General features: G+C 52.0%; 2 protein-coding genes across 2 annotated transcripts in view; both read right to left on the bottom strand.

Moving 5' to 3' along the window:
- Positions 1 to 5,951, bottom strand: part of LOC144611483 (PHD finger protein 24-like) — a 119,539-nt gene extending 113,588 nt beyond the window's left edge. The window contains exon 1 of the mRNA XM_078430614.1: positions 5,496 to 5,951. The gene's annotated coding sequence lies outside the window, so the exon portion shown is untranslated. The remainder of the gene's footprint in view (positions 1 to 5,495) is intronic.
- Positions 1 to 20,142, bottom strand: part of LOC144611475 (PHD finger protein 24-like) — a 139,300-nt gene that overhangs the window by 98,957 nt on the left and 20,201 nt on the right. The gene's annotated exons all lie outside the window — the stretch shown is intronic.

Genomic DNA, 20,142 nt, shown 5'->3' with positions numbered 1-20,142 from the left:
AATTGTTATTGAGGGCGTGCTGCGTAGGTTTACCAGGTTAATTCCCGGAATGGCGGGACTGTCGTACGTTGAAAGACTGGAGCGACTGGGCTTGTATGCGCTGGAATTTAGAAGGATGAGAGGAGATCTTATCGAAACGTATAAGATTATTAAGGGGTTGGACACGTTAGAGGCAGGAAACATGTTCCAATGTTGGGGAGTCCAGAACTAAGGGGGCACAGTTTAAGAATAAGGGGTCGGCCATTTAGAACGGAGACGAGGAAAAACTTTTCAGTCAGAGAGTTGTGAATCTGTGGAATTCTCTGCCTCAGAAGGTAGTGGAGGCCAATTCTCTGAATGCATTCAAGAGAGAGCTAGATAGAGCTCTTAAGGATAGCGGAGTCAGAGGGGTATGGGGAGAAGGCAGGAAGGGGTACTGATTGAGAGTGATCAGCCATGATCACATTGAATGGCGGTTGCTGGCTCGATAGGGCCGAATGGCCTCCTCCTGCACCTATTGTCTATTGTCTATAATTCTGAAGCCGTGCCCTCTGGTCCTAGACTCTCCCACTAGTGGGAACATCCTCTCCACATCCACTCTATCCGGGCCTTTCACTATTCAGTACGTTTCAATGAGGTCCCCCCTCATCCTTCTAAACTCCAGCGAGTACAGGCCAGTGCTGAACAAACGCTCATCGTAGGTCAACCCGCTCATTCCTGGGATCATTCTCGTAAACCTCCTCTGGACCCTCTCTCCAGGGCCAGCACATCCTTCCTCAGATACGGGGCCCACAGCTGCTAGCAACGCTCCAAGTGCGGCCCGACCAGCGCCTTACAGAGCCTCAGCATCACATCCTTGTTTTTCGTACTCTAGTCCCCTCGAAGTAAATGCCAGTCGCACAGCACAGAAACACACCTTCAGCCCAACCCGTTCTTATAGGAAGGAGATGAGGCATTTCTTTAGTCCGAGGGTGGTGAATCTGTGGATTCTTTGCCCACAGAAGGCTGTGGAGGCCAAGTCAGTGACACTTTTAAGGCAGAGATAGATAGATTATTGATTAGTACAAGTGTCGGAGGTTATGGGGAGAGGCAGGAGAACGGGGTTATGAGGGAGAGATAGATCAGCCAGATTGAATGCGGAGTAGACTTGATGGGCCGAATGCCTAATTCTACCCCTATCACCTCATCTCAGTTCTAAATGGCCTACCCTTATTCTTAAACTGTGGCCCCTTGTTCTGGACTCCCCAGCATTGGGAACATGTTTCCTGCTCTAACGTGTCCAACCCCTTAATAATCTTATACGTTTCGATAAGATCCCCTCTCATCCTTCTAAATTCCAGTGTGTGCAAGCCTAGTCGCTCCAGTCTTTCAACATATGACAGTCTCGCCATTCGGGAATTAACCTAGTGAACCTACGCTGCACGCCCTCAATAGCAAGAAATATCCTTCCTCAAATTTGGAGACCAAAACTGCACACAGTACTCCAGGTGCGGTCTCACTAGGGCCCTGTACAACTGCAGAAGGACCTCTTTGCTCCTATACTCAACTCCTCTTGTTATGAAGGCCAAACATTCCATTGGCTTTCTTCACTGCCTGCTGTACCTGTATGCTTCCTTTCAGTGACTGATGCACTAGGACACCCAGATCTCGTTGTACGTCCCTTTTCCTAACTTGACACCATTCAGATAATACTCTGCCTTCCGAATGGTGTCAAGTTAGGAAAAGGGAACGCATGTTCTCCACAGGTGCTGCCTGACCCGCTGAGTGACTCCAGCACTCTGTGAAACATCACCTATCCATGTTCTCCACAGATGCTGCCTGACCCGCTGAGATACTCCAGCACTTATATCCATCCTTGGTGATCCAGCATCTGCAGTTCTTATTTCTACAGGGTGGTGAACAGAGGGTGGCTTCACACTTCTGTCAACTTCATTGCCCGATGGGAGAGGGGAGAAGAGGGAGTGACCGGGGCGAGACTGGCCCTTGACTGTGTTAAAGATGACGGGCACAAAATGGCGCAGCAACTCAACGGGACAGCTTGGTTTGGGAACAGCCCCGCCCAAGACCGCAAGAAACCGCGGAGAGTTGAGGACGCTCTGGCCCGGCAGAAGCAGGCCGCTCCCGTTCCGCACAGACGTGTTCAAGACAGCGTGTTCGGGATGTGTTCAAGGGAGAGTAAGATTGAGCTCTTGGGTCTAACGGAAACAAGGGGAGAAAGCCGAGCGGGGCAGTGATTTTGGATGATCAGCCATGAATGGCGGTGCTGGCCGAAGAGCCGAATGGCCTACTCCTGCACCTATTTTCAACGTCTCTATGAAAGCGCGTACCGCCAGACTCAGGAACAGCTTCTGCCCCTCTGTTATCAGGCTTCTGAACGGCCCTTCCATAAGCTAGGGCACTGTCCGATTCACCTCTACCCCATTGCGGACATTTGGACTTTGTCTGTGGGACTGATGCGCTACAATGCTGAGAACTCTATTCTGCACTCTGTAATCTTCCCTTTGCTCTACCTATTGTACGGGCGGCACGGTGGAGCAGCGGTAGAGATGCTGCCTCACGCGCCAGGGTCCCGGGTTTGATCCTGACTACGGGCGCCGTCTGTACGAGTTTGTACGTTTCCCGTTACCTGCGTGGGTTTTCTCCGAGATCTTCGGTTTCCTCCCACACTCTAAAGACGTACAGGTTTTGTAGGTTAATTGGCTTGGTTTTATCGTTAAGAATTGTCCCCTAGTGTGTGTAGGATAGTGTTAGTGTGCAGGGATCGCTGGTCAATAGACAATAGACAATAGGTGCAGGAGGAGGCTATTCGGCCCTTCGAGCCAGCACTGCCATTCAATGTGATCATGGCTGATCATTCTCAATCAGTACCCCCGTTCCTGCCTTCTCCCCATACCCCTGACTCCGCTATCCTTAAGAGCTCTATCCAGCTCTCTCCTGAATGCATTCAGAGAACTGGCCTCCACTGCCTTCTGAGGCAGAGAATTCCACAGATTCACAACTCTCTGACTGAAAAAGTTTTTCTTCATCTCCGTTCAAAATGGCCTGCCCCTTATTCTTAAACTGTGGCCCCTGTTCTGGACTCCCCCAACATTGGGAACATGTTCCTGCCTCTAACGTGTCCAACCCCTTAATAATCTTATATGTTTCGATAAGATCCCTCTCATCCTTTTAAATTCCAGTGTATACAAGCCTAGTCGCTCCAGTCTTCAACATATGACAGTCCGCCATTCGGGAATTAACCTAGTAAACTACGCTGCACGCCCTCAATAGCAGAATGTCCTTCCTCAAATTTGGAGACCAAACTGCACACAGTACTCCAGGTGCGGTCTCACTAGGGCCCTGTACAACTGCAGAAGGACCTCTTTGCTCCAATACTCAACTCCTCTTGTTATGAGACCAACATTCCATTGGCTTTCTTCACTGCCTGCTGTACCTGCATGCTTCCTTTCAGTGACTGATGCACTAGGACACCAGATCTCGTTGTACGTCCCCTTTTCTAACTTGACACCATTCAGATAATAATCTGCCTTCCTATTCTTACCACCAAAGTGGATAACCTCACACTTATCCACATTAAACTGCATCTGCCATGCATCCGCCCACTCACACAACCTGTCCAAGTCACCCTGCAACCTCATAGCATCTTCCTCACAGTTCACACTACCACCCAGCTTTGTATCATCTGCAAATTTGCTAATGGTACTTTTAATCCTTCATCGAAGTCATTAATGTATATTGTAAATAGCTGCGGTCCCAGCACCGAGCCTTGCGGTACCACCACTAGTCACTGCCTGCCATTCTGAAAGGGACCCATTTATTCCACTCTTGCTTCTGTCTGTCAACCAATTTTCTATCAATGTCAGTACCCTACCATACTATCTATCTATCTATCTATCTATCTATCTATCTATCTATCTATCTATCTATCTATCTATCTATCTATCTATCTATCTATCTATCTATCTATCTATCTATCTATCTATCTATCTATCTATCTATCTATCTATCTATGTAGTGATTCCCCATTCCTCTTCCCCCTCCATCACCCCCCCTCCATCACTCCCCCTCCATCACTCCCCCCTCCCCTCCATCACTCCCCCTCCCCTCCATCACTCCCCCTCCATCACTCCCCCTCCCCTACATCACTCCCCCTCCATCACTCCCCCCTCCATCACAACCCCTCTCCTCATCCCTCCCTCCTCCCTCTCTCACTCCCCCCCGCACACATCACCCCCTTCACTCCCTCCCCCACTAACACCTTCCTCCCACTCCCTCCCTCCTCCTTCCTCCTCTCACCCCCTCCGTCACTCCCCCCTCCCCTCCCCCTCCATCACCTCCCCCCTCACTCCCTCCCTCACCCTCAATTCACTGCACTCCCCCCTCCATCACCCCCTCCCCCCGCCCACCACACCACATCACACACCCCCTCCATCACCCTCCCTCCCTCCCTCCCTCCCTCCCCCATCACTCCCCGCCCAACACTCCTCCCCTCCCCTCACAATGCACTCCTCCCATCCACTGCCCCTCCATCACTACCCCTCTCCCCATCCCCCTCCATCCCCCACTCTCCCCTCCACATATCACCCCATTCACTCCCTCCCCGCCAACATCTCCTTCCTCCCTTCCCCTCACCCCCTCCCTCCCTCCTCTCCCCATCACTCTCCCCCCTCTCCCTCTCTCACTCCCCCCTTCACATCAACCCCCCCTCCCTTCCTCTCCCTCCACAACCCCTCATTCCTTCCTCACATCACTCCCCCTATCTCCTCCCTTCATCCACCCCTCCCTCCCTCCCTCCCTCCCTCCCTCCCTCCCTCCCTCCCTCCTTCCCTCCCTCCCTCCTTCCCTCCCTCTCCCATCCAGCCACCCAACATTAAACCCGTGGCCGGGCCCCCTGAAACCCCCATCCCGTTGCTAATAACCCTGTCAGTTATTCCCCCACCCTCCCCTCCCCTCCCCTCCCCAATCTCCCACCTTCCCCTCCCCTCCCCTCCCCTCCCCTCCCTCCCCAATCCCCCACCCAGTACCCCTTCCCCTCCCCTCCCGTCCCCTCCCCTCCCTCCCCTCCCCTCCCCTCCCCTCCTCAACCTCCCACCCCTCCCCTCACTTCCCCAATCCCCCACCCTGTACCCCTCCCCTCCCGTCCCCTCCCCTCCCCAATCCCTCCCTGTACCCCTCCCCTCCCCTCCCCTCCCTCCCCTCCCCTCCCCAATCCCCCTCCCTGTACCCCTCCCCTCCCTCCCCAATCCCCCTCCCTGTACCCCTCCCCAATCCCCCTCCCCTCCCCTCCCCAATCCCCCTCCCTGTACCCCTCCCCTCCCCTCCCCAATCCCCCTCCCTGTACCCTCCCCTCCCCTCCCTCCCCAATCTCCCTCCCTGTACCCCTCCCCTCCCCTCCCCTCCCCAATCCCCCTCCCCTCCCCTCCCCTCCCCAATCCCCCTCCCTGTACCCCAGTATCCGTGCTCTCCTGGGGCACAGTGATGACATTTAACAATTGAATCACACCACATTGACTTACCGCTATCATGCCTCCTGGAACACGCCACCGCTCTCTCTCTCTCTCTCTCTCTCTCCTCCCTCTCTCTCACCCTCTCTCTCTCTCTCTCTCTCTCCCCTGCGATTATAAGCGGGCTGTAGCCCTAATGCTAGAAGGCACAGCTAGTAGAGAGAGAACAGCGAGCCCCAGCTCCCCACTGTCTTACAGATGATTTAGACGATACCTCTCTCTCTCTCCCTCTCTCTCTCTCTCCCTGTCTCTCTGTCTCTCTCTGTCTCTCGCTGTCTCTCTCTGTCTATCAACTGATAACAACTGATGTTGGTTGTTGTTGTTCTCCTCTGTCTCTCCCTGTCTCTCTGTCTCTCCCTGTATCTTCAAATGCAGACTGATGCTGGCTGATTTCTCCCTCTCTCTCTCTCTCTCTCTCTCTCTCTGTCTCTGCCTGTCCACAAGTGCAGACTGATGCTGGCTGATTTCTCCCTCTCTCTCTCTCTCTCCTCCCTCTCTCTCCCTCCCTCTCTCTCTCTCTCCCTCTCTCCCTCTCTAGTCTCTGCCTGTCCACAGTCCAGACTGATGCTGGCTGATTTCTCCCTCTCTCTCTCTCTCTCCTCTCCCTCTCTCTCTCTCTCCCCCTCTCCCTCTCTAGTCTGTCTGTCCACAAGTGCAGACTGATGCTGGCTGATCTCTCTCCCTCTCTCTGCACCAAGTAGTCCAGGTCTTGTCTCCTCCCCTCTCCACTGCATCCACAGTGCACCACCATTGGTTGCATCCCGACCCCCTGCCACTCCCACACGCACTGCATTGCTGTGACGCCGGGCCCGGCAAACGTCCCATTCTCCGGCCCGTCCACACAAACAGGCTGCAGCAGTAATGGCGGGGCCCTGCAGGGGGCGGCACTGAGCCGGGCCCACTCAGGGTCTCTCGGGTCCCCACTACTCTGAGCAAGGGTCCCAACCTTGACTAGATACAGAGTGCTGGAGTAACTCAGCGGGTCAGGCAGCATCTCTGGAGAACATGGATAGGTGACGTTTCACAGAGTGCTGGAGTAACTCAGCGGGTCAGGCAGCATCTCTGGAGAGAAGGAACGGGTGACGTTTAGGGTCGAGACCTTTCTTCAGACCTTTTATTTAGTTTGGAGATACAGCGCGGAAATAGACAATAGACAATAGACAATAGGTTCAGGAGGAGGCCATTCAGCCCTTCGAGCCAGCACCGCCATTCAATGCGATCATGGCTGATCACTCTCAATCAGTACCCGTTCCTGCCTTCTCCCCATACCCGCTCACTCCGCTATCCTTAAGAGCTCTATCCAGCTCTCTCTTGAAAGCATCCAACGAACTGGCCTCCACTGCCTTCTGAGGCAGAGAATTCCACACCTTCACCACTCTCTGACTGAAAAAGTTCTTCCTCATCTCCGTTCTAAATGGCCTACCCCTTATTCTTAAACTGTGGCCCCTTGTTCTGGACTCCCCCAACATTGGGAACATGTTTCCTGCCTCTAATGTGTCCAATCCCCTAATTATCTTATACGTTTCAATAAGATCCCCCCTCATGGTACTTTTAATCCCTTCATCTAAGTCACACAATTCGGCCCACCAGCGATAGACAATAGACAATAGGTGCAGGAGTAGGCCATTCGGCCCTTCGAGCCAGCACCGCCATTCAATGTGATCATGGCTGATCAGTACCCGTTCCCGCCTTCTCCCCATACCCCCTGACTCCGCCTTCATTAAGAGCTCTATCTAGCTCTCTCTTGAATGCATTCAGAGAATTCCAGAGAATTCCAGGGGCCACAGTTTAAGAATAAGGGGTAGGCCATTTAGAAATGAGATGAGGAAAAACTTTTTCAGTCAGAGAGTTGTGAATCTGTGGAATTCTCTGCCTCAGAAGGCAGTGGAGGCCGATTCTCTGAATACATTCAAGAGAGAGCTAGATAGAGCTCTTAAGGATAGCGGAGTCAGGGGGTATGGGGAGAAGGCAGGAACGGGGTACTGATTGAGAATGATCAGCCATGATCACGTTAAATGGCGGTGCTGGCTCGAAGGGCCGAATGGCCTCCTCCTGCACCTATTGTCTATTGTCTATTGTCACAGAGCCACCATTAACTCACCCCTAAACCATCTCGGTAGTCAAGGGAACCATCCAGCATCTGCACTCTCCCCACATCCCTGTCCCCTTTATATGCTGAGGTATTTTTAAGGTGGGAATGAACAGATCCTTGATTAGTACGGGTGTCAGGGGTTGTGGGGAGAAGGCAGGAGAGTGGGGTTAGGAGGGAGAGATAGATCAGCCATGATTGAATGGCGGAGTAGACTTGATGGGCCGAATGGCCTAATTCTGCTCCAATGACTTATGAGCAGCTCCAATGGCTTCTGGCAGCTCCTTCCAGAAACCCACCACCCACTGTGTGAAAAACCTTCCCCCCCAGTTTCCTATCTTTCTCTTCTCACCTTAACCCTAGGTTGGGAAGACCACCGGCGGTCACGGTGGCGCAGCGGTAGAGTTGCCGCCTTACAGCGAATGCAGCGCCGGAGACCCAGGTTCCATCCTGACTACGGGCGCCGTCTGTACGGAGTTTGTACGTTCTCCCCGTGACCTGCGTGGGTTTTCTCCGAGATCTTCGGTTTCCTCCCACACTCCAAAGACATGCAGGTTTGTAGGTTAATTGGCTTGGTATAAATGTAAAATTGTCCCTAGTGTGTGTAGGATAGTGTTAATGTGCGGGGATCGCTGGTCGGCACGGACCCGGTGGGCCGAAGGGCCTGTTTCCGCGCTGTATCTCTAAGCTAAACTGTATCTCTTACCCCATGTCCTCGAGTGCTCGATTCTCCCACTCTGTGCATTCACCCTGTCTATTCCCCTCATGATCTTATACCCAGAGGCAGGTACTATGACAACATTTAAAAGACACTTGGACAGGTACATGGAGAGGAAACGTTTGGAGGGGTTGGACACGTTAGATGCGGGAAACATGTTCCCAATGTTGAGGGAGTCCAGAACCAGGGGCCACAGTTTAAGAATAAGGGGTAGGCCATTTAGAACGGAGATGAGGAAAAACCTTTTTCAGTCAGAGAGTTGTGAATCTGTGGAATTCTCTGCCTCAGAAGGCAGTGGAGGCCAATTCTCTGGATGCATTCAAGAGAGAGCTGGATAGTTCTCTTAAGGATAGCGGAGTCAGGGGGTATGGGGAGAAGGCAGGAACGGGGTACTGATTGAGAATGATCAGCCATGATCACATTGAATGGTGGTGCTGGCTCGAAGGGCCGAATGGCCTCCTCCTGCACCGATTGTCTATTGTCTATTGTATATTGGGGACAAATGCGGGTAGGTAGGACTAGTACAGATGGGGCCTTTTTGTCGGCGTGGGTGAGTTGGGCTGAAGGGCCTGTTTCCGTGCTGTATGACAATACTCAATGGAACTTTATTGTCACATGTACAGTGAAATTCATTTTTGCATTCAGTTCAGTACACGTATCACTGTACATAAGCTCATCTCTGATACAGTACATGTAAGTAAATAACTGCAGATGCTGGTAGAAATCGAAGGTATTTATTCACAACAGAATACAGAATACCTTTATTGTCATTCGATACCGAACAAAATTCATTTGCCAGCAGTCACAGAGCAAAAAGAACACAAGACACACACACACAACCCCAACACAAACATCCATCACAGTGACTCCAAACACCCCCTCACTGTGATGGAAGGCAACAAAACTTCCATTCTCTTCCCCCCACGCCCCTCCCACGGACAGACAGCTCGACCCCTACCGACCGGCACAGCCCCCGCAAGGGGATGGAAAGTCCCGCGGCTGAGCCGTACCGGGCGATGGAAAGTCCCGCGGCCGAGCTGGAGTATGCTGGAGTAACTCAGCAGGTCAGGCAGCATCTCAGGAGAGAAGGAATGGGTGACGTTTCGGGTCGAGACCCTTGTCTGAAGAAGGGTCTCGACCCTAAACGTCACCCATTCCTTCTCTCCTGAGATGCTGCCTGAACTGCTGAGTTACTGTGATCATGGCTGATCACAGTGATCATGGCTGATCGGAAGGGTCTCGACCCTAAACGTCACCCATTCCTTCTCTCCTGAGATGCTGCCTGACCTGCTGAGTTACTCCAGCATTGTGTGAATAAGTACCTTTGGATACAGTGCAAGTGTACTGCAGGCAGTGTACAGAGTCGCCAGGTTTGTCTGAATGGTGGCCGATTAGGAGAAGGGGAGATGCAACGAGACCTGGGTGTCATGGTACACCAGTCATTGAAAGTAGGCATGCAGGTGCAGCAGGCAGTGAAGAAAGAGAATGGTATGTTGGCATTCATAGCGAGGAGATTTGAGTACAGGAGCAGGGAGGTTCTACTGCAGTTGTACAGGGCATTGGTGAGACCACACCTGGAGTATTGCGTACAGTTTTGGTCTCCTAATCTGAGGAAAGACATTCTTGCCATAGAGGGAGTACAGAGAAGGTTCACCAGATTGATTCCTGGGATGGCAGGACTTTCATATGAAGAAAGACTGGATAGACTCGGCTTGTACTCGCTGGAATTTAGAAGATTGAGGGGGGATCTTATAGAAACATATAAAATTCTTAAGGGGTTGGACAGGCTAGATGCAGGAAGATTGTTCCCGATGTTGGGGAAGTCCAGAACAAGGGGTCACAGTTTAAGGATAAGGGGGAAGTCTTTTAGGAAATGAGATGAGAAAGTTTTTTTTCACACAGAGTGGTGAGTCTGTGGAATTCTCTGCCACAGAAGGTAGTTGAGGCCAGTTCATTGGCTATATTTAAGAGGGAGTTAGATGTGGCCCTTGTGGCTAAAGGGATCAGGGGGTATGGAGAGAAGGCAGGTACAGGATACTGAGTTGGATGATCAGCCATGATCATATTGAATGGCGGTGCAGGCTCGAAGGGCCGAATGGCCTCCTCCTGCATCTATTTTCTATGTTTCTATTGTGCTTCTCCCTCGGTGTGTCAGTGCGCACATTTTCTGCCCAGCCAAACGTTTACTCAGTTGAACATCCTTTCGAGGACATTGATCAATAAATCTTTTTGCCGGAGCCAAATTTAGCATCGAGGCAGATACGATAGTGGCGTTTAAGAAGCTTTTAGATAGGCCCCATGGATGTGCAGTGTATGGAGGGATAGCGATCACGTGCGGGCAGAGGGGATTAGACAGATAGGTGTAGGCAAACAAAATTCCAGATGCTGGGTTAAATCGAAGGGAGACACAAAATGCTGGAGTAACTCAGCGGGTCAGGCAGCATCACGGGAGAGAAGGAATGGGTGACGTTTTGGGTCGAGACCCTCCTTCAAAGTCCTTCCAGGTGAGGCAGAGGTTCACCTGCACCTCCTCCAACCTCATCTACTGTGTCCGCTGTTCCAGGTATCGACCTCTACATCGGCGAGACCAAGCGCAGGCTCGGCGATCGTTTCGCTCAACACCTCTGCTCAGTCCGTCTAACCAACCTGATCTCCCAGTGGCTCAGCACTTCAACTCCCCCCTCCCACTCCCAGTCTGACCTTTCTGTCCTGGGCCTCCTCCATTGTCAGAGTGAGGCCCAGCGCAAATTGGAGGAACAGCACCTCATATTTCGCTTGGGTAGTTTACACCCCAGCGGTATGAACATTGACTTCACCAACTTCAGATAGTCCCCGCTTCCCCTCTCTATCCCCTCCCCCTTCCCAGTTCTCCCACTAGTCTTCCTGTCTCCGACTACATCCTATCTTTGTCCCGCCCCCTCCCCTGACATCAGTCTGAAGAAGGGTCTCGACCCAAAACGTCACCCATTCTTTCCCTCCAGAGTTGCTGCCTGACCCGCTGAGTTACTCCAGCATTGTGTGTCTGCCTTAGATAGATTGGTGTGACGCTCAGCAGTGTGATTGTGGGCCGAAGGGCCTGTTCCTGTGCTGTACTGTTCTGTGTTCCATGTTCTATGAGGGGGAAGAGGCGAAGGTGCACACAGGAAAATGTGTATTTTGGGCGCCACGGTGGCGCAGCGGTAGAGTTGCTGCCTTACAGCGAATGCAGCGCCGGAGACCCGGGTTCCATCCTGACTACGGGTGCCGTCTGTACGGAGTTTGTACGTTCTCCCCGTGACCTGCGCGGGTTTTCTCCAAGACCTGCGGTTTCCTCCCACACTCCAAAGACGTACAGGTTTGCAGGTTAATTGGCTTGGCGTAAATGTAAAAATTGTCCCTAGTGTGTGTAGGATAGTGTTAATGTGTAGGGATCACTGGCCGCTGTGGACTCAGTGGGCCGAAGGGCCTGTTTATATGCTGTATCTCTAAACTAAACTAAACTAAACTAAACTAAGCTAAACTAAACTAAACAGAATAGGAACAGGAGCAGGAATAGGCCATTCATCCCCTCAAGCCTGTACTGCCATTTAATATGATCGTGAATGATTTAGAGTTTGGATTTCAGAGATACAGTACAGCGTGGAAACAGGCCCTTCAGCCCATCGAGTCCACGCTGACCAGCGATCCCTGTACGCTAACACTATCCTACACACACTGGGGACAATTTACAGTTTCTACCAAAGCCAATAAACCTACAAAGCTGTAGGTCTTTGGAGTGTGGGAGGAAACCGGAGCTCCCGGAGAAAACCCACGCGGTCACGGGGAGAACGCATAAACTCCGTACAGACAGCGCCCCTCGTCGGGATCAAACCCGGGTCTCCGGCGCTGTGAGGCAGCGACTCTACCGCTGCGCCACCTTGCGTCCCTGCGTGGAACAGGTTTTTATGGAGGGTGATGGGTGCCTGGAACGCGCGGCCAGCGGTGGTTGCGGAGGCAGATGCACGGTGGTGTTCTGCTGAACTTGGCATCACGTTCAGCACGGACTCTGTGGGCCGAAGGGCCTGTTCCGTGGTCTACGAGTCGAAGCTTTGCCCTGCATCGTGACGGTGCTGTTTGCTGACAGACCCGAGCCTCGGCCTCCTCCCCGCTCCCGTGACACCCCCAGGCAGTCGATTGCCCGCGGTCGATGGAGACGTATCTTGACTTGTCTCGCCAGCTGCCCGCACCCCGGGATTAAGCCCATGCTTTGGGATTAATGGACCCAGCACAAAACAGATCTGTACAGCCTGCCCCCGGTTCCAACACGGTCTTGCCTTGTCATTGTCAAAGGCACAGCTTCACAGAGTCACAGAGACACAGAGACACAGAGACACAGAGACACAGTCACAGAGACACAAAGACGCAGAAACACAGAGACACAGAGACACAGAGACACAGAGACACAGAGACACAGGGACACAGTGACACAAAGACACAGAGACACAGAGACACAGAGACACAGAGACACAGAGACACAGAGACACAGGGACACAGTGACACAAAGACACAGAGACACAGAGACACAAAGACACAGAGACACAGAGACACAGAGACACAGAGACACAAAGACACAGAGACACAGAGACACAGAGTCACAGAGACACAAAGACACAGAGTCACAGAGTCACAGAGACACAGAGACACAGAGACACAGAGTCACAGAGACACAGAGTCACAGAGACACAGAGACACAGAGACACAGAGTCACAAAGACACAGAGTCACAGAGTCACAGAGACACAGAGACACAGAGACACAGAGACACAGAGACACAGAGACACAGAGTCACAAAGACACAGAGTCACAGAGTCACAGAGACACAGAGACACAGAGACAAAGAGACACAGAGTCACAGAGTCACAGAGACACAGAGACACAGAGACACAGAGTCACAGAGACACGGAAACACAGAGTCACAGAGACACGGAAACACAGAGACACAGATACACAGAGTCACATGGACACGGAGACAGAGAGACACAGAGACACAGAGACACAGAGTCACAGAGACACGGAAACACAGAGACACAGAGACACCGAGACACAGAGACACAGAGACACAGAGACACAGAGACACAGAGACACAGAGTCACATGGACACGGAGACAGAGAGACACAGAGACACAGAGACACAGAGTCACATGGACACGGAGACAGAGAGACACAGAGACACAGAGACACAGAGTTGCAGAGACACGGAAACACAGAGACACAGAGACACAGAGTCACATGGACACGGAGACAGAGAGACACAGAGACACAGAGACACAGAGTTGCAGAGACACAGAGTCATAGAGTGACGCTGCGTGGAAATCTTATCGAAAAGTATAAGATTATTAAGGGGTTGGACACGTTAGAGGCAGGAAGCATGTTCCCAATGTTGGGGGAGTCCAGAACAAGGGGCCACAGTTTAAGAATAAGGGGTAGGCCATTTTGAACGGAGATGAGGAAAATCTTTTTCAGTCAGAAAGTTGTGAATCTGTGGAATTCTCTGCCTCAGAAGGCAGTGGAGGCCAATTCTCTGAATGCATTCAAGAGAGAGCGAGATAGAGCTCTTAAGGATAGCGGAGTCAGGGGGTATGGGGAGAAGGCAGGAACAGGGTACTGATTGAGAATGATCAGCCATGATCAAGGTGAATGGCGGTGCTTGCTCGAAGGGCCGAATGGCCTACTCCTGCACCTATTGTCCGTTGTCTATTGAAACAGGCCCTTCAGCCCAACTTGCCCACACAGGCCTACAATGTCTCAGCCACACTACTCCCACCTACCTGTGTTTGGCCCATGTCCCTCCGAAACGTTCCGATCCATGTTCCTGTCCAAATCTACGTACTAAAACTCTTGTTTGTTTGTTTGTTTGTTCCTGAACTACAGCCAAAACGGTACACGGTAGCTCGACATTTTTAGGCCCACCTTACTCACCGTCGTCCCTTTGGTGCTAACGGAAGAAGGTTCATTGAAATCGGTGTTATATTTTTAAAGTTATTCACATTTAAAAGTTTAAATCTATATCCTAGGGAGGGAGGGGGGAGGGGGGAGGATAAGGGGGATTGAGGGGGATGGAGTGGGGGGAGTGGGAGGGGGAGAGGGGAAGGGGGAGTGGGAGGGGGAGAGGGGAAGGGGGAGGGGGAGAGGGGAGGAGGGGGAGGGGAAGGGGGGATGGGGAGAGAGGGGAGGGGGGAGGAGAGGATGCTGCACCAATGCAGGAGTGGTTTGGGCCCAACGGGTCCACTTGGTCTAGTGTTTCTTAAACGTTGCGATAGTCCCTGCCTCAACTACCTCCTCCAGCAGCTCATTCCATACACCCACCATCCTTTGTGTAAAAATGTTGCCCCTCACATTCTTATTAAATCTCTTCCCCTTCACCTTAAACCTATGCCCTCTGGTCCTCGATTCCCCTACTCTGGGCAAGAGACTCTGTGCATCTACCCGATCTATTCCTCTCACGATTTTGTGCACCTCTACAAGATCACCCCTCATCCTCCTGCACTCCGTGGAATAAAGTCCTACCCCGCGCAGCCTTTCCCGATAGCTCGGGCCCTCGAGAGTCCTGGCAACATCCTCATAAATCTCCTCTGTACGCCTTCCAGCTTGACAACGTCTTTCCTACAACATGGTGCCCAAAACTGAACACCGTACTCTGAATGATTCGACAGGTTCATCTCACTGTCCTGGTTGGGTTGCACCCGGGCCTGGCCAAGTTGGCCATTCGTGGTTCACTGTGCCAGGTGGAAGAGGGCTCTGCCCGAGCTGACTGCCTGCCTGCCCCTTTACCGGAGTTATGTTCGTGCCCGGGGTACCTCAGCCCGCCATGTCCACGGGCACTAAGGGTGTCGGGGGTTACGGGGAGAAGGCAGGAAAAATTGGGTTGAGGGGGTAAGGTAATTCAGCCACGATTGAATGGTGGACTAGACCTGATGGGCCAAATGGCCTTATTCTGCTTCTATACGGCACAGTGGCGCAGCGGTAGAGTTGCCGCCTTACAGCGAACGCAGCGCCGGAGACCCAGGTTTGATCCTGACTACGGGCACCGCCTGTACGGAGTTTGTACGTTCTCCCCGTGACCTGCGTGGGTTTTCTCCGAGATCTTCAGTTTCCTCCCACACTCCAAAGTCGTGCAGGTGTGTAGGTTAATTGGCTGGGCAAATGTAAAAAATGTCCCTAGTGGGTGTAGGATGGTGTTAGTGTGCGGGGATCGCTGGTTGGCGCGGACCCGGTGGGCCGAAAGGGCCTGTTTACGCGCTGTATCTCTGAAATAAGCTAAACTAAACTAAATATCTTATGAGCTTATGAAGTGTGGAGGCGTTCCGGGACTGCTGGGCACTGCAGTGTATCCTCAATAAGGATTGTAACATCGTCATTTGGAACGTCACTTATCCGTGTTCTCCAGAGATGCTGCCTGACCCGCTGAGTTACTCCAGCACTCTGTGAAACGTCACCTATCCATGTTCTCCAGAGATGCTGCCTGACCCGCTGAGTTACTCCAGCACTCTGTGAAACGTCACCTATCCATGTTCTCCAGAGATGCTGCCTGACCTGCTGAGTTACTCCAGTATCTTACTTTACAATCCAGCACCTGCAGCCCCTGGTGTCTGTAGCTCTCCCCTCAGTCGCAGGTACGGGACATGTTGGTCGCATGGCATGCGGTGGTGCATTGGATCGGTGCCATTTCAGTGCCGGGCACTCCGGGCACTCCGACTGCGCGCTGTAACGGCGGGGAGCAGGATAAATCTACGTCAATCTGCTCAAATAATTCTTCGGCAAGCCAGGTCTGAGCTGGATAGGCGGCTGGAGACGACTGAGCCTTGCCACAAACCACACTGCAATCCCGCTGAGGGAGAGGCCCCACTGAGTCCCCATCGTTCCCCAGTGCTCCGCCTGCCTTCAGGCACGTCAATGACATCCAAGGTTTAGTGTAGGAAGATAACGCACCTGGAGTACTGTGCGCAGTTTTGGTCTCCAAATTTGAGGAACGATATTCTTGCTATTGAGGGCGTGCAGCGTAGGTTTACCAGGTTAATTCCCGGAATGGCGGGACTGTCATATGTTGAAAGACTGGAGCGACTAGGCTTGTATACACTGGAATTTGGAAGGATGAGAGGGGGTCTTATCGAAACGTATAAGATTATTAAGGGGTTGGACACGTTAGAGGCAGGAAACAATGTCGCTACAGTACATGCTTCAACTACCTCCTCTAGACTTGACACCTCAGAGATACAGCACGGAAACAGGGGAGTCCGCCTGACCAACGATCAACCCGTACACCAACGTTATCCTGCACACACTAGCAATAATTTTTATAACTTACTGAAGACAACTAATCTACAAACCTGCACGTCTTTGGAGTGTGGGATTAAACCAGGACACCCGGAGAAAACCCTCGTAGGTCACGGGGAGAACGTGCAGACTCTGGCACCTCGTTCCATATAATGCACCACCACCACCCTCTGTGTGACAATAGACAATAGACAATAGGTGCAGGAGGAGGCCATTCGGCCTTTCGAGCCAGAAGGATGAGAGGAGATCTTATCGAAACCTATAAGATTATTAAGGGGTTGGACACGTTAGAGGCAGGAAACATGTTCCCAATGTTGGGGGACCCAGAACAAGGGGCCACAGTTTAAGAATAAGGGGTAGGCCATTTAGAACTGAGATGAGGAAAAACTTTTTCAGTCAGAGAGTTGTGAATCTGTGGAATTCTCTGCCTCAGAAGGCAGTGGAGGCCAATTCTCTGAATGCATTCAAGAGAGAGCTAGATAGAGCTCTTAAGGATAGCGGAGTCAGGGGGTAGGGGGAGAAGGCAGGAACGGGGTACTGATTGAGAATGATCAGCCATGATCACATTGAATGGCGGTGCTGGCTCGAAGGGCCGAATGGCCTCCTCCTGCACCTATTGTCTATTGTCTATTGTCTATTGTCTATAACTGCAGATGCTGGTTCAAATTGAAGGTAGACACGAAGTGTTGGAGTAACTCAACGGGTCATATCATATCATATCATATATCTACAGCCGGAAACAGGCCTTTTTCGGCCCTCCAAGTCCATGCCGCCCAGCGATCCCCGTACATTAACACTATCCTACACCCACTAGGGACAATTTTTTACATTTACCCAGCCAATTAACCTACATACCTGCACGTCTTTGGAGTGTGGGAGGAAACCGAAGTGCAGCACCCGTAGTCAGGATCGAACCTGAGTCTCCGGCGCTGCATTCGCTGTAAAGCAGCAACTCTACTGCTGCGCTACCGTGCGGGTCAGGCAGCATCTCTGGAGAACATGGATAGGCGATGTTTCACAGAGTGCTGGAGTAACTCAGCGGGTCAGGCAGCGGGTCGTCGACAGATGCACAGGGGTCGGCTGCCTGTCCCTGGTCCGTGCCTGTGTGGCCCTGGAGAGGGAACACGTGGTGTCCACTGGGACTCAGGAGGGCTTTCCATGAGCGCTGGTGGCTGCGGGGACCCTCTTGGCCACTGGGAGGCACTGTGGCGCAACGGTAGTGTTTACAAGTCCACATGTTTTCGGAGTAGAATTAGGCCATTCGGCCCATCAAGTCCACTTCTCCATTCAATCATGGCTGATCTCTGCCTCCTAATACCAATCTCCTGCCTCCTCCCCGTAACCCTTGACACCCGTTCTAATCAAGAATTTGTCTATCTCTGCCTTACAAAACATCCACTGACTTGGCCTCCACAGCCCTCTGTGGCAATGAGTTCCACAGATTCACCACCCTCTGACTAAAGAAGTTCCTCCTCACCTCCTTCCTAAAAGAGCTCCCTTTAATTCCGAGGCTGTGACCTCTGGTCCTAGACTCTCCCACCAGTGGAAACATCCTCTCCACATCCACTCCACATCCGGGCCTTTCATTATTCAGTACGTTTCAATGAGGTTTTGCACCCTCATCCTTCTAAACTCCAGCGAGTACAGGCCCAGTGCTGACAAACGCTCATCATAGGTTAACCCACTCATTCCTGGGATCGTTCTTGTAAACCTGCTCTGGACCCTCTCCAGAGCCAGCACATCCTTCCTCAGATATGGGGCCTTGATTTGCTCACAGTACTCCAAACGCTGCCTGACCAGCGTGTTTTAGAGCCTCAGCATTAGTTTGACAGAATCCATTTCTCTGGCTTCCTCTGGCAGTGGTGGCACAGTGTCGCAGCGGTAGAGTTTTGTGAATTGTGAATTGTGAATTGTCCCTAGTGTGTCGGATCGTGCCAGTGTATGGGATGATCGATGGTCAGCATGGTTTTGGTGGGCTGAAGGGCCTGTTTCTATGCTGCATCTCTAAAGTCTAAAGTAAAGTAAAGTCTAACGTTTAAAGTACAGTGAAAAGCTCTGCTTTGCATGCTATCCAAACAGATCAGATAACACCACACATTAATACAATCAAGTCAAACTCAAGTACAATAGGTGGAGCAAAGGGGGAGATACAGAGTGCAGAATAGAGTTCTCAGCATTGTAACGCATCAGTTCCAGAGACAAAGTGGGCGGCACGGTGGCGCAGCGGTAGAGTTGCTGCCTTACAGCGAATGCAGCGCCTGAGACTCAGGTTCCATCCCGACTACGGGCGCCGTCTGTACGGAGTTTGTACGTTCTCCCCGTGACCTGCGTGGGTTTTCTCCGAGATCTTCGGTTTCCTCCCACACTCCAAAGACGTACAGGTTTGTAGGTTAATTGATTGGGTAAAATGTAAAAATTGTCCCTAGTGTGTGTAGGATAGTGTTAATGTGCGGGGATCGCTGGTCGGCGTGGACCCGGTGGGCCGAAGGGCCTGTTTCCGCGCTGTATCTCTAAATCTAAAAAATCTAAAGTCCGATGTCCGCACATGGGTAGAGGTGAATCGGACAGTACCCTAGCTTATGGAAGGACCGTTCAGAAGCCTGATAACAGAGGGGCAGAAGCTGTTCCTGAGTCTGGTGGTGCGCGCTTTCAAGCTTCTGTACCTTCTGCTGAATGGGAGCAGGGAGAAGAGGGAATGACCGGGGTGGGACAGGGACAAGTCTTTGATTATGAATTCCTAGAGGTGAAAGGTCATGAATCCATGGTGAGGCCCAGTCACGGGGTGAAAGGTCAGAGTGTAATCCGCAGTGTGTGCCAGTCATGGGGTAAAAGGTCAGAGTGTAATCGTTAACCTAACGATTATTATCCAGAGGAGTCACTGTGTAATTTGAAGAATGCGTAATTGGAGATAATAGCGGTGCAGATTTTAAAAGCCATTAATAATCAAGATCGGCCGGTGTGGGTCTATTCCAGGCAGGGCACGACTCACAAACTAGATGCAGCAATTAATATGATGTGGAAAAGCTTTCAAAGGCCGCTGGGGGACGCAACCGGCAAAAGGGATTGTTCAAAGCTCGGGCAGCTTCCTCTCGGAGGCAACCCATCTCCTGGACGTGGATTAGAACCTGGCTCCGGAGTCTGTCTCCGCCTCTGCTCCGCTGCCACCTCAGCAGTCACAGCATCCTACAGTCAGACTGCACCGAAACAGGCCCTTTGGCTCAGCTTGCCCAGGCAGACTAACATGAGCTTGAGTTTGAGTTTAGTTCATTGTCACGTGTACCGAGGTACAGTGAAAGGCTTTTTTGTTGCATGCTAGCCAGTCTCCAGTGGCTCTTACAAACCTCTACAGCAGCGCCGCAGAAAGCACACTGTTAGATTGCATCACAGCTTGGTTTGGGAACAGCTCTGCCCAAGACCGCAAGAAACCCAATGTAGCCCAGTCCATCAAACAGACCAGACTCCCCACCATCGACTCCATCGACACTCCACGCTGCCTCGGGAAAAGCAGCCAACATCATGACACTTCATCATCAGTCTTACCCCACCCCGGTCATTCCCTCT

The sequence above is a fragment of the Rhinoraja longicauda genome, chromosome 3 (genome assembly GCF_053455715.1).
Source record: "Rhinoraja longicauda isolate Sanriku21f chromosome 3, sRhiLon1.1, whole genome shotgun sequence".
NCBI classification, from domain to species: Eukaryota; Metazoa; Chordata; class Chondrichthyes; order Rajiformes; family Arhynchobatidae; genus Rhinoraja; species Rhinoraja longicauda.
Note: the sequence above shows the minus strand (reverse complement) of the source record. Positions and strands in the feature narration are given on the sequence as shown.